The following is a 12,056-nucleotide window of genomic DNA, read 5'->3' on the forward strand; positions in this document are numbered from 1 at the left end:
CCAGAAAAATTAAATAATGAGATGAACTAATCAATCTGAATTACTGTTTTACATGCAAAGACATTGATAAAATTTAGTTTTGGGGAGAGAGAAAACTTTAAATTGCTTTATAAAAATGATCAAACATCTGTGAAGAAGCAAAGGCAAACACACAGAATATTTTTCTGTGGTGAGACCAGGTGAAAGTCATTTGATCTTTCATCATTGTTTTCTAGAAGACTAATATGATTTGGTGTAATTGTTACAGAAAGAAAAGGGTTTCTTTCACGTGGTGCCTTGGTATAAAACCCAACAACTAGTGTTGAGGGAAAAAGGTCTTTATTTACAATATTCCAACCTGGGGAGGGCAGTGAGCACTTCAGCTCAGAGCCCTGTTCTCTCACGGGACCCAGCACTTCCCTTGCTCCCCAAAAGGCTAAAAGCCAAAAACATGGCCAGAAGTTCCCATCCCTTATCTGTCAGCTGTCTCCTTTAGGATCTGGGGTACGATTTAATCAGCCTCTGTATAACAGTCCAGGAAAACATGTGCTTTGCCCTTTCAAAGTCACATGGTATTCTCCCTTTCAAAGAAGCATGGAGTTCTCTCTTTCCTTTCCAAGCTACAAGGAATTCTTCTCTGCCCTCCTTGCAAACTGTGTGGGTCTCCTCTCTTCTCTAAAATAGGTTGCCACCTATTGTTAAATCCCTGACTTCATCCTGTGATGCAGTGGGTAGAGTCACCGGTTCTGACTATTCACAGAGCCTGGCACAGGCTCTCTATTCCACATCATTCCGTGGTCAAAACCCCTCCCATCGCCTTGGAGCCTTGGAAGAACCAAAACTATTTGCATAACTAAGGCACTAGCTACTAACCATAGTCATGCAAAGGAATCTTAAAAACCTGTTCCCTTTTCCCCACCCCTCAACCCACAAGCTCTGGGGATTTTTGGAGACCCCACTCTGTCACATAATGAATGTCTTACGTACATGTTTCTCCAAGATAGAGGACACTGTGATATATCACTCTAAAAGTGCTGACAAAGGTCCATGGGCCAAATCCAGGTCCCTCTTTATTTTTGTAAATAAAGTTTTATTGTAAAAAATCACACTCATTTATTATACAGTGTGTATAACTGCTTTTGGGCTATAATGGTAGAGTTGAGTGTAAGTTGTAACAGAGACTATATATCCCATAAATCCTACAATATTTACTCTCTGGCCCTTTTCAAGTTTATTGTTGTCTGATCTGGAATTCTTTTCATCTGTGAATGCGATTCTGCTTACTTACACAACGTATTAGGACTTACGCTTTGAATATTTATTCAGCAGTAGGCATGGTTTGCACATAAACTCCACTTTCTTTTCATTTTTCCTTGAGGTTGTAAGGCTCCTGCTGGGTCATTGAATCAGACAGTTCTAACAATGTAGGTTGAAGTTAAGAGTGCAAGTTTGAGTGTGGTGTTTATCAGTGGAGAAGGAGACCAAGAACAAAGGAGCTTTTCGTGATTTTAGCATCCTGGAACATAATGTTCAAAGTAATTGGAACATACAGTACATTTGAAATGCCTCCTTATTCAATCCTGACTGATTAATTTTTTTTCAAAAATAAAAGAACATGCTAAATTTAGGAAGGAATATACTGAGTGTACATATTCATCTTTCTAATAAAGTTTTTTCTTCTCTCATTTGCTAAATTAGACTGATGGACATGGATTAAAAATTCCTCCCTTTTCCCTCTATCCATCTTCCCCATTTTCCTGAAAGTTAGTTTTCTGTTAGACTAATTTAATTCTTTAATCCTTCTGTATAATAATCTTAATTGACTCCCTTTTTCTTTCATATTCAAATTCCAAATTTGGTATACATGCCCCTCAACATATGGCCAAATTTGCCAATCACTTCCCATTATACCCAGAGGTGAGATTTAAAATATTTAACAGCTACTAAGATGTATACACTTAGATAAAATCTACAACCAAAGGATAAATCTGTGCCAATGCATGCCACCTAAGTATCAGAACTGATACATTTCTATACCCCTCCCACCAAGTCCAAGTCTTCACCTTTCCTATATCAAAATTTGTATACAGTAATTCCGCAAAGATACCTGGCTCACAGTTCCACCTACACTGACTTCGCTTTGGAATGATTTCACTGTCTTTTACCAGTGAAACCCAGGTTTATTATGTAAGACTGAAACTAGAAAAGCGGGTGCTCGTGCTGCCTGTCATCTCCCAGACCCAATAAGCAGAGACAGGGATTGAAACCTTATGGGTGCTTTATTCAGATGGTTGAACAATCTGAGAAGACAGCGGGTTTGTACCCTAATAGACTGTCTTAAATTCCATTATAAAATGGGCCCTTTTTATAAGGAGAAGAGTAGGTAAGGGGGTTGGAATTCAGGGAAAAGGTTAATTGGATAAAAGCTGCAGTGTCCTTTTATCTGTGTCCTGGGTGGTGGTTCCTGTGCCCTGGGCAGTGGTCTTTGTGTCCTCGGCAGCAGTCACCCTGGAGTACAATGGTTCAGATACCATCTTGATTGCTTGCAGTCCTCCTTAGGCACAGAGGTGGGTCCTACCTCCGAAACAATAGCTTTTTACATACATTGATTACTGAGCTCATTAGCTGTTACTCGAAACAAAAATTTTCCAACATTTGAATCCCCCATCAAGACATTTCCCAACGATTTAAAAGACTTTCTGAACTCTAATAGGATTTCCACAGGTCCCTTAAAGCTTTTGTGACTTTTCATTTCTTGTTTTGTGTTTTTTATCTTCCTCTTTTCCACCGGAATATGAGCTCCTGGAAGTATGGATAAAGGTTCATTAATCTTTGTGCCTTTATATCGGCAGCCGTCCATCTCGAGAGACGATGGTGTAGCTTCTTAAGAGTCTATCTGCACCGCCGAGAATGGTTGTGCAGTCCGACTCGGGAGTGACACGGTATCTGTCTCCTCCCGTGTTGAATCGACATCTTGCGATGACGCTGAAGTGTCCTCTCCAGTGAAGCTGAAGCTACAGAGTCTGGGCAGGGTGATATGGAGGGTCTGCTGTTGCCCATGCAGCAGACCCCCCCTCTCTTCGCAGCTGAAGGGTCCAAGGGAAAGACGGAGTCAATACAGCTTGGCTTCAGGTGCGCTGCAGGAGTTGCCAGTGTTGACTACAGCGTCAAACCGCCTTAGGGACTCCGGCTCCGGATTTTCTGTCGGGGTTTACTCCCTTAGCCTTTCCCCTGAAGAGGTATGCCGCAAGGCAGCGGAGGTTTTTTTGGAGTCAGAGTTTTCCTTCTCTGATGTGCCCTGACTGGAATATCGAACCAGCGACACTTAGCTCGCAGGCCGACGCTCAATCCACTGAGCCAAACCAGCCAGGACTATTGTGCCTTTACTACCTAATATATTATACATACTTGAGAATGGCTGTGACTGCAGAGGAAAACCAAGTACGGCAGCTAGGTAGAGGTAGAAAAGGGCTCTCTCCGACCCCTGTCAGCTTGAGTGACAAACAGGTTTCTCAGGCCCTTGCAGAGGAGAAAAGCAGAATGAATGTGTGTTGCCCTTCAAGGAAGCCACGTAAAAGCCCACAGTAGCAGGCGGAGTTCATTTCTGAGGGCATACTCCGTATGATTTTATGAGAGAGGTCTAATTCACAGGTTTTGTATCAAACACTAAGCTTCTGACCTTCACAAAACACATTAGTGAAAAATGAGGTACCTCTCTGAGGCTAAACCATGCAGTCAACTAATCAATCACTTGCAATGGGAAAAGTCAGATAATCAGTAAGAGAGTGAGACAAGGAATACCATGAACATGTTTGGACATATGTCTGGGCTGCTTCAAAGGTTTTGGTTTCTTTCAGAAGGGAAAGAGCAGGTCTAGTTTCTTCAGTACTCTGATCCTACATTAGACTTGCTAACTAAGAAAGTAAATGTTGATTAGAAATGTTTTAATTATTTGTTCAGAACATTTTAAAGCTGTATTGTTTTCTAACACTCTTATCAAGACATCAACAAAACAAAGAGAAACCTACTAAATGGAAGAAGGTATTCACCTATTCACCAGTGATACATTTGATAAGGGGATACTATCCAAAATTTATAAAGAATTCATACAACTGAACACCAAAAAAAAAAAAAAAAAAAAAAAAAAAAACAGAGAGAGAGAGAAAGGAAGAAAGAAAGAAAGAAAAAAGAAAACAATACAATTAAAAAGTGGGCAGAGGCAGTACGTTAATATAAATAGACATTAGGTTAATGCATATTTTCCCATATTTCCATTATCTCTTTTATTTTTTTCCTTATCTCTTCTTCCTCACTTCTCTCCTTTCCTTCCCTCTAGATAACCATCATGAATAACTCAGCTGTTTTCTTTCTTACATTTCTTCTTCTTCTTATAATCATTGACAAACATATTTTCCCCTATTTTCATTGTGTGTGTGTGTGTGTGTGTGTGTGTGTGTGTGTGTCTTTTTACTCTGATTATACTACAGTTTGTCATTCCATTTAGGTATATAATAAAATGTGTTTCTTTTGTAGTTCTGAATTTCCTTCTTTGATCAAAAAGGTTTCTCTGAAGCCAGGAAATACTGTTTGTTTTTTTACCTTTATTCATTTAATGCAATCAATTATTTTTTAGTTAAATCTATGCAGTAATAAATACAGCATTATTTTCTTTAAGATAGATGCTCAAATGTGTTTGCAGGATTTACTAAATAAGTAATACTTTTCCACTGAAATAACAATGCTTTATATGTTAAATTTTACATTACAAAATTACATATTTTCTGTATACTTATATAATTTTAGATTCTCCCTTTGGCATCATAGTTTGATTTGTCTTTTTTTTTCTGCCAGCTGCATAATGTTTTATAGCACTGTCTTTCTAGTATACTTTAATAACTGGTAAGACATACCACCCTAATTATTCCTACTTCCATAATTTTATTATTTTTGTTAAATATTGTTGGTTCATAAAAACTTTAATATTATTTTTTCTGATTATAATGTTAGGTTTCCAAACATTAATTTTGGGAGGGTTGAAAATTTAGTGATATTATATGTTCTGAACCAAAAATAGGAAAAAAATTTTATTTGTATTTTTGCACCCTTCCATAAAGATAGATTATGTTATAAAAATTTTATATTTTTATTGAATTATTACAGTGTTTTATAGTTTTAGCATATTTTTCATTTCTAGTTTATATTGCTAACCTAGAGAAAAGCCATGGCATGTTTAGATAATGAAATTCCTCTTTAAATATTTTTAGCTATTTTCAGAATCCAGAGGCTTTCTGTTTTCTAGATATCAAAAATTTTATCAACACCCAAAATTGCATATTTTTCTCTCTATTATAATAATTGCATCATTTTCTCAACTTATCACATTCAATAAAACCTCAAACACTGGTGTATAATAATGATAACAAGTATGATTTTCGGTACTTAATATTGATGAGAGTAAGTTGTTATTTTACTTTTTAGAATGAAATTTTATATTTTTGTGTTTATCATATTTACTTATTTTCTTCTTACATTGTCATTTTAGTTTTCTGGATGCTGATATCTTCATATCCAAATATACAAATTAAACACACACACACACACACACCCCAACTCAAATTAGAACAAACAAAAGTAGATGTGAAATTAGGAACCTAACTGGTAAATTTATAATTTGCTCTATCCCAAGGAATACTTTTAAAAATTACATTGGGATCTTGTTCAAGATGGCAACTTAAATGTACAAGTTTACTCTTCCTCCTCCCTCAAAATCCATTGAACTGACTTGCCAATTTATTTAGAGTAAAAGCCACAGTCTTTACAGTATTTTACCAGACTCCCACAATACCCCCTTCCCTTCCTATCACTCCTCTCCTTTCCCCCGCTTCTTCAGCCATAATGGTCTTTATATTGTTCCTCAAAAAATCCTAGTCCGATGTTTACCTCAGGGCCTGTGCATTTACTGTTCCTTCTTTCTGCCTGAAACAGTCTTCCACTTGTGATATCTCATCACTGGATTCTTTATCTGAAGTTTTCACTCAAATGTTACCTTCTTAGGGTAACTCCCCTGACCACTGTATGGAAACTTGAAACACACACTGCTGCCCGTACTTCCCACTCCCTACCAACTTTATATTACTCAACAGCACTTACTCCCCTCTAATATGCTATGCAATTTTCTTACTGACCTGGTTTGTGGTGTCTCTAGTGTGTGCTAGACGATAAACTATAGGAGGACAGGGTTTTTATTAATCCTCGCCCAAGGATATGTTCATGGATTTTTAGAGAGAGAAAGAGGGAGGAAGAGAGGGGAGAGAGAGAGAAAGAGAGAGAGAGACACATCAATGTGAGAGAAGAACATGGATCGGTTGCCTCCCATACAAACCCCAACCTGAGATGTAACCCACAACCCAGGTATGAACCCTGACTGAAATCCTACCTGCACCCTTTTAGTGTTTGGGGACAATGCTCCAACCAACTGAGCTGCCCAGCCCAGGGCCAGGGCATGAATTTTTATTTATTTTGTTCACTGCTCTATCATCTGTCCTTGAAAAAATACTTGGTACATAATAAAAACCTAATGAAATCATCTTAAACTGGAGAATGCTGAAAACCATATTTTGACTGGTAGAATTTTTACGGTTTTCTGGTTAGAAACTTGGAATCACCTACAGAGATAGCAGTTATAGGAGAAGTAAGTTTTGTATTACTAGCCAAGTAATATTTTTTTTTATGTATGTCTTTATTATACTCAATATTTACCCATAGTTTACATTGCTAAATTTTTTAATATGTTTTTTTGATTATGCTGTTGCAGTTGTCCCAATTTATTTTCCCTCTGCTCCCCTCCGCCCAATGATCCCCCTCCCTCAGTTGTCCCCCTCTTTTAGTCCATGTCCATTGGTTGTGCATATAGTTCTTTTCAACATCTTCCTATCTACTCCACTCCCTCCTACTATGCTTCTTAATTCCTGTACCATCTCACTCCCTTTTCCTATTCACCCTCCCCACTGACCTCCCCCCATAATGTTCCCCATACCTATAACTCTTTTTCTACTCTCATGTCCCACTTAGTTTGCCTTCGTTTCGATTCCTTAGCTTCTGTTGTAGGTTGTTGTGATACAGTTTTCCTTTTAATGTTCATAGTTTTGATCCTCCTTCTTCTAAACAAGTCCCTTTAACATTTCATATAATAGTGGTTTGGATCTGATGAACTCCTTCAGTTTTACTTTGTCCTGGAAGCACTTTCTCTGCTCTTCTATTCTGAATGACAGTTTTGCTGGATAGAGTATTCGTGGCTGTAGGTTTTTGATTTTTATTACTTTGAGTATTTCTTGCCAGTCCCTTCTTGCCTGCAGAGTCTCCTTTAAGAAATCAGCTGATAGTCTAATTGAGACCCCTTTGTACATAATTCTTTTCTTCTCTCTTGCTGCTTTTAAGATTCTCTCTTTACCCTGGCTGCTGTGGCTCAGTGGATTGAGCATCGGCCTGCGAGCCAAGTGTCGCTGGTTCGATTCCCAGTCAGGGCACATTACTAGGTTGCACGTCAGGTCCCCAGTTGGAGACGTGAGTGAGAGGCAACCACACAGTGATGCTTCTCTCCCTCTCTTTCTCCTTTCCCCTCTCTCTAAAAATAAATAAACAAACAAATAAATAATTTATTAAAAAAAAAAAGATTCTCTCTTTATATTTTTGACATTTTGATTATAATGTGTCTTGGAGTGGTTCTCCCTGGGTCCAGTTTTTCTGGAACTCTCTGTGCTTCCTGGACCGGTAAGTCTATTTTCTTCCCCAAGTTAGGGAAGTTCTGCTTCATTATTTTTTCACATAATTTTTTAATTTCTAGTTCTTCTTCTTCACCTCTGGCAATCCTATAATTCTAATGTTTGTTCGTTTATAGCTGTCCCAGAGGTTTCTGAGCCTCTCCTCATAATCCTAACTCTTTGTTTCCTCTTTCTGCACTGGTTGACTGTTTGTTCCCTCCCTATGTTCCGATTTGTTGATTTGATCTCTGGTTTTCGTTTCCTTACCACTTGTCTTGTATGTGTTTTTGTTCATTTCAGCAGGACTAGCCTTCATTCCTTCCCCGTCGTGTTCAATATCTTTTGTTAATTCTGTAAGCTGCCTTATGACTATAGCTCTGAACTGAGCCTCAGAAAGGTTTTCTATTTGTTCATCAGTTAATTCCTTTATTTGTTTTTTGGTTAGCTGCATGATAGGTATTTCAATCATTATTCCTGTCATTCTGACCATTTTCGTTTATCTTTCCTTCTTGGGTGAGACTGTCACACCTCCTACGCTATAGGGGGCAGTGCCCTGAGCACTCGTCACAACCCGGTGACTCTTTTCAGCACACTGTGGCACTTTGTGTGGGGGTGGGGGTCCAAGATGGATTCCTACCATTACTCTCCACTGAGATACCAGGAGCCTCTTCCTCTGTCCCAACGCTCTCTGGGCCTCACAGTCCGAGTCACTGGGGTCTGCCTTCTCCAGCGTTAGAATGGCAAGCTCATGGGTCTCGACTGCAGTCGGGACTGTTTCCCTGGCGTTTCTTGAAGTCCTGCTGCTATCCCTGGTGCTGCCGCTTCGCCCCTCCTACCCATCCTGACAAACACCACTTCTTTGTAACTTCATACGTTGGACTTCCATGTAGTTTTATTTTCTGGAAATTCTGGTTATTTCTCAGTTTGTTGTAGTTGCAGTCCTTCTTAGTTGTGGAGGGAGACAGAGCATGTCAGTCTAAGCCTCCAGCTTGGCCAGAAATCGCCAAGTAATATTTTTATGGTCTCAATAGCTGAGCTAGTTCCCTGGCTCTCACCAGCTTCCTCTCAGCTGAACTCTCTTTGTACAGCTGACTCTTTATCCTCAAACAAAGCCTTGAATAGAAAGAGGGGCCCCATGCATTAGGAAAACATTAAAAGCTAAGGGTTCTAGAGATTTTCATGAAGTATGAGGATGCATGTGGGAACAAGTTATGTGAGACCTAGAAAGAAGACATGTGCTTGAAGATTAGAGTATGAAAATGCAACAAAACTGGTGTGGAGCAGTGCTAACTGGGGTCTTGGCCCCAGGAGATGGCTGTAGGAGAGGGTGACTGAATTAATGTCTAGGTGAATGGTGCTGCCATTAGCTCACCGATGTTATCGATATACAGTAGTCCCTCTCTATATCACAGTTCACTTACTGCAGCTTCTCTGTATCATGGGATTTTTAAAAATATTGTATTTAATTATTTATTACAGATTTTTCGCTATATCATGGGATTTTGTGGTACTGTATATGTATGTTGTTAGTGTAGGTTTAAGAGTGTAGAATATGTTTAAGAACATAAGTAGTGTTTATAAAAGTGTGGAAAAGGTTAATAAGGGAGTGGAAAAGGTTAATAAGGGACTGGGAATTGTTTATAAGCCTGTGGGAAGGGTTTATAAAGCCTTAAAATATATATATAAATACTAAAATAAATGTAAGGTTCATACTTCATGGATTTTCACCTATCACAGGGTGTCTAGAATGTAATACCCATGATAAGTGAGGGAATACTACTGTAAATGTTAAATTTGCTAGAAGTTTCTGTGTTCTTATTGTTCTGATATCCTCATATTGCAAATAAAAGAATTTGTCATTTGTACAAGTCACTTATTTAGTCTGAGAAGAGAGCATTATTTCCCTCTAAAAAATCCATTACAAATAAAGCTTTTGTCTCATACAATAGAATCTTGATTCTGATGATATGCCAAAAAACGTTTAAGACGTATCTACTTTAAATATAGTAGCATCAAGAGATTTTTATAGCCCAACAATTCCATTTTTTACAGTTTTGTAGTTTCTACAGCAGGCTGGGTTATGTGGCAAAACAATGGGAAAGGGCAGTGGTGAAAACTCCTGTGGGAAAATTTCATTCCTAAAAATGCTACATAATCGTATTACTTCTAAGTAGAGAAGGAAGATGTTTTTTAGCTTAGAATTTGCTACTGTGCATTTTGAGGCAATATCATAACTATATAGTGCTAATACCTTAAATTTCTATAGTGCTTTAAAGATTACAAATGCTTTTATGTAGATTATGACACTTAATCCTCCTTGTCCAGTAAATGCAAGATAGTCATCAGTGAAAATATGTCCAGATGGCTGAAAATAAACATCAGCCACCCAAATAAACACTAGACTAGTGGCTACTAAATGTACGCCCTAGAAAGCTTTAATGAAAATTTCAAAGGTCCAAAGTAAAATTAAGCAAACAATTATGTGTACATGTGCATGCATCTGTGTCTGTGCATATAGTTGCTGTCTGTACTTTATTTTTTTATTTATTGCTTCAACAAGTATTTATTTGACACTAACCATTTTGTAGACACTATACACTAAATGATTCATGGAACTCTGCCCTTCTGGAGGTTAAAGTTTAAGTAGACAACAAACAAGGACCAAATATTTACTTCTAATTCAATGGTTTTTAACTCTATCAAGGTATAATTGATACATAAAATATTGACACATTTAATGTATACATCTTGATTAGTTTGGTTATATGCCTAATCTGTGATACCCTCACTACAAGCAAGATATTAATTATATCTGTCACTTCCGAAAACGTCCTTGTCTTTTCTGTGTACGTGTGTGTGTGTGTCTTGGTAAGACCGTAACATGAGATCTATCTTCTTAATGTATTTTAAAGTGCAAAATATCATTGTGACCTATAGGTAATGTGTTGTACAACAGATCTCTAGAATATATTCATTGTGTATAACTGAAACTTTATACCAACTGAAAATCAACTCCCCAATACTCCTTTCCCCAGATCCTGACAACCAACATTTTATTCTCTCCTATAAGTTTTATTTTAAATACGTCATAGGAGTGGAATTGTGTAGTATTTGTGCTTCTGTGACTGGCTTATTTTACTTTGCAAAAGGTTCTCTAGGTTTAGCCATGTCATCATCCATTTTTTTAAAAGCCAAATAATATTTCATTTTATGTACACTCATATACTTATTTTCTTTATTCAACCGTCAATAGACATTTGAATTGTTTCCATATATTGATTGTTCTGAATAATGCTGCATTGAGCATGGGAGTACAGATATGTACTAAAGATCCTGATTACAATTATTTTGGTTATCTACTCAGAAGTTGAATTGCTGGATAAAGTGATAGTTCTATTTTTAATTTTTGAGAAACCTCCCTACTGTTTTTCACATGGTACATTTCTAACAACAAGGTATAAGGGTTCTAATTGCTTTGCATCCTCACCAATACCCCTTTAAAAAAAAAAAGCTACCCTAAGAGATATACGATATCTCATTGTAGTTTTGGTGAGCATTTCCCTGATGATTCATGATGTTGAGCACCTTTTTATATACCTATTGTCCATTTGTTTGTCTTCTTTGAAGAAATGTCTATTCAAGTCCTTTGCCCATTTTTAATGAGGTTATCTAGCTTTTTGCTATTGAGATATATGGTTTCTTTATCTAGATGGATGGTTTGCAAATATTTTCTCCCATTTGTAGGATATTTTTAAACTGTTGATTGTTTTCCCTGTTGATTGTTTTCTTTGCTGTGCTGAAGCAAAATTTAATAAGTGTAGTGAAGAAATTATCTTTTTATTTGTGAAAGTAAAATATTCTTATATTAAGTAATCATAATTGATGGTAATTTGTTTGCCAAAAAATTAACAAAATAAACTGAATTGCCAATGTTTCATTGACTCTATATTATTTGTAAGCTTTATGGTATTTGCAAACTACCATTCAAACCTACCTCATAATGCACATATACCTTAAAGATATTATTACAAGAGGGAGTAGTGATAAGTTTAAAAACCAGTTTGACACCTACAGTGAGACTTGCTCTTTTCTTTTACATAAAAATTATTACTTCTTCCAACATAACCCAGTCACTATCCAAAAATACAATGCATTTGTGTTCTAAATTAGAATGCGTAGTATGGTTAACACTGTTTGAGCATTCAGTGTGTTAAAGGTGAAATAAAGTAACAATGACCAAACAGTCAAAGGAAAGCATGTAGTCGCATTCCCAATAACCCAAGCTGCCTTAATTTCTTCTGATGTTCCTTCAGAAGT

The 12,056-nt window shown here is 37.2% G+C and overlaps 1 protein-coding gene across 1 annotated transcript in view; it reads left to right on the forward strand.

The window, feature by feature from the left end:
• The window catches only part of GRM5 (glutamate metabotropic receptor 5), a 481,197-nt gene that overhangs the window by 171,044 nt on the left and 298,097 nt on the right, over positions 1–12,056 (forward strand). The gene's annotated exons all lie outside the window — the stretch shown is intronic.

The sequence above is a fragment of the Furipterus horrens genome, unplaced genomic scaffold (assembly GCF_987537825.1).
Source record: "Furipterus horrens unplaced genomic scaffold, mFurHor1.1.pri manual_scaffold_2, whole genome shotgun sequence".
Lineage (NCBI taxonomy): Eukaryota > Metazoa > Chordata > Mammalia > Chiroptera > Furipteridae > Furipterus > Furipterus horrens.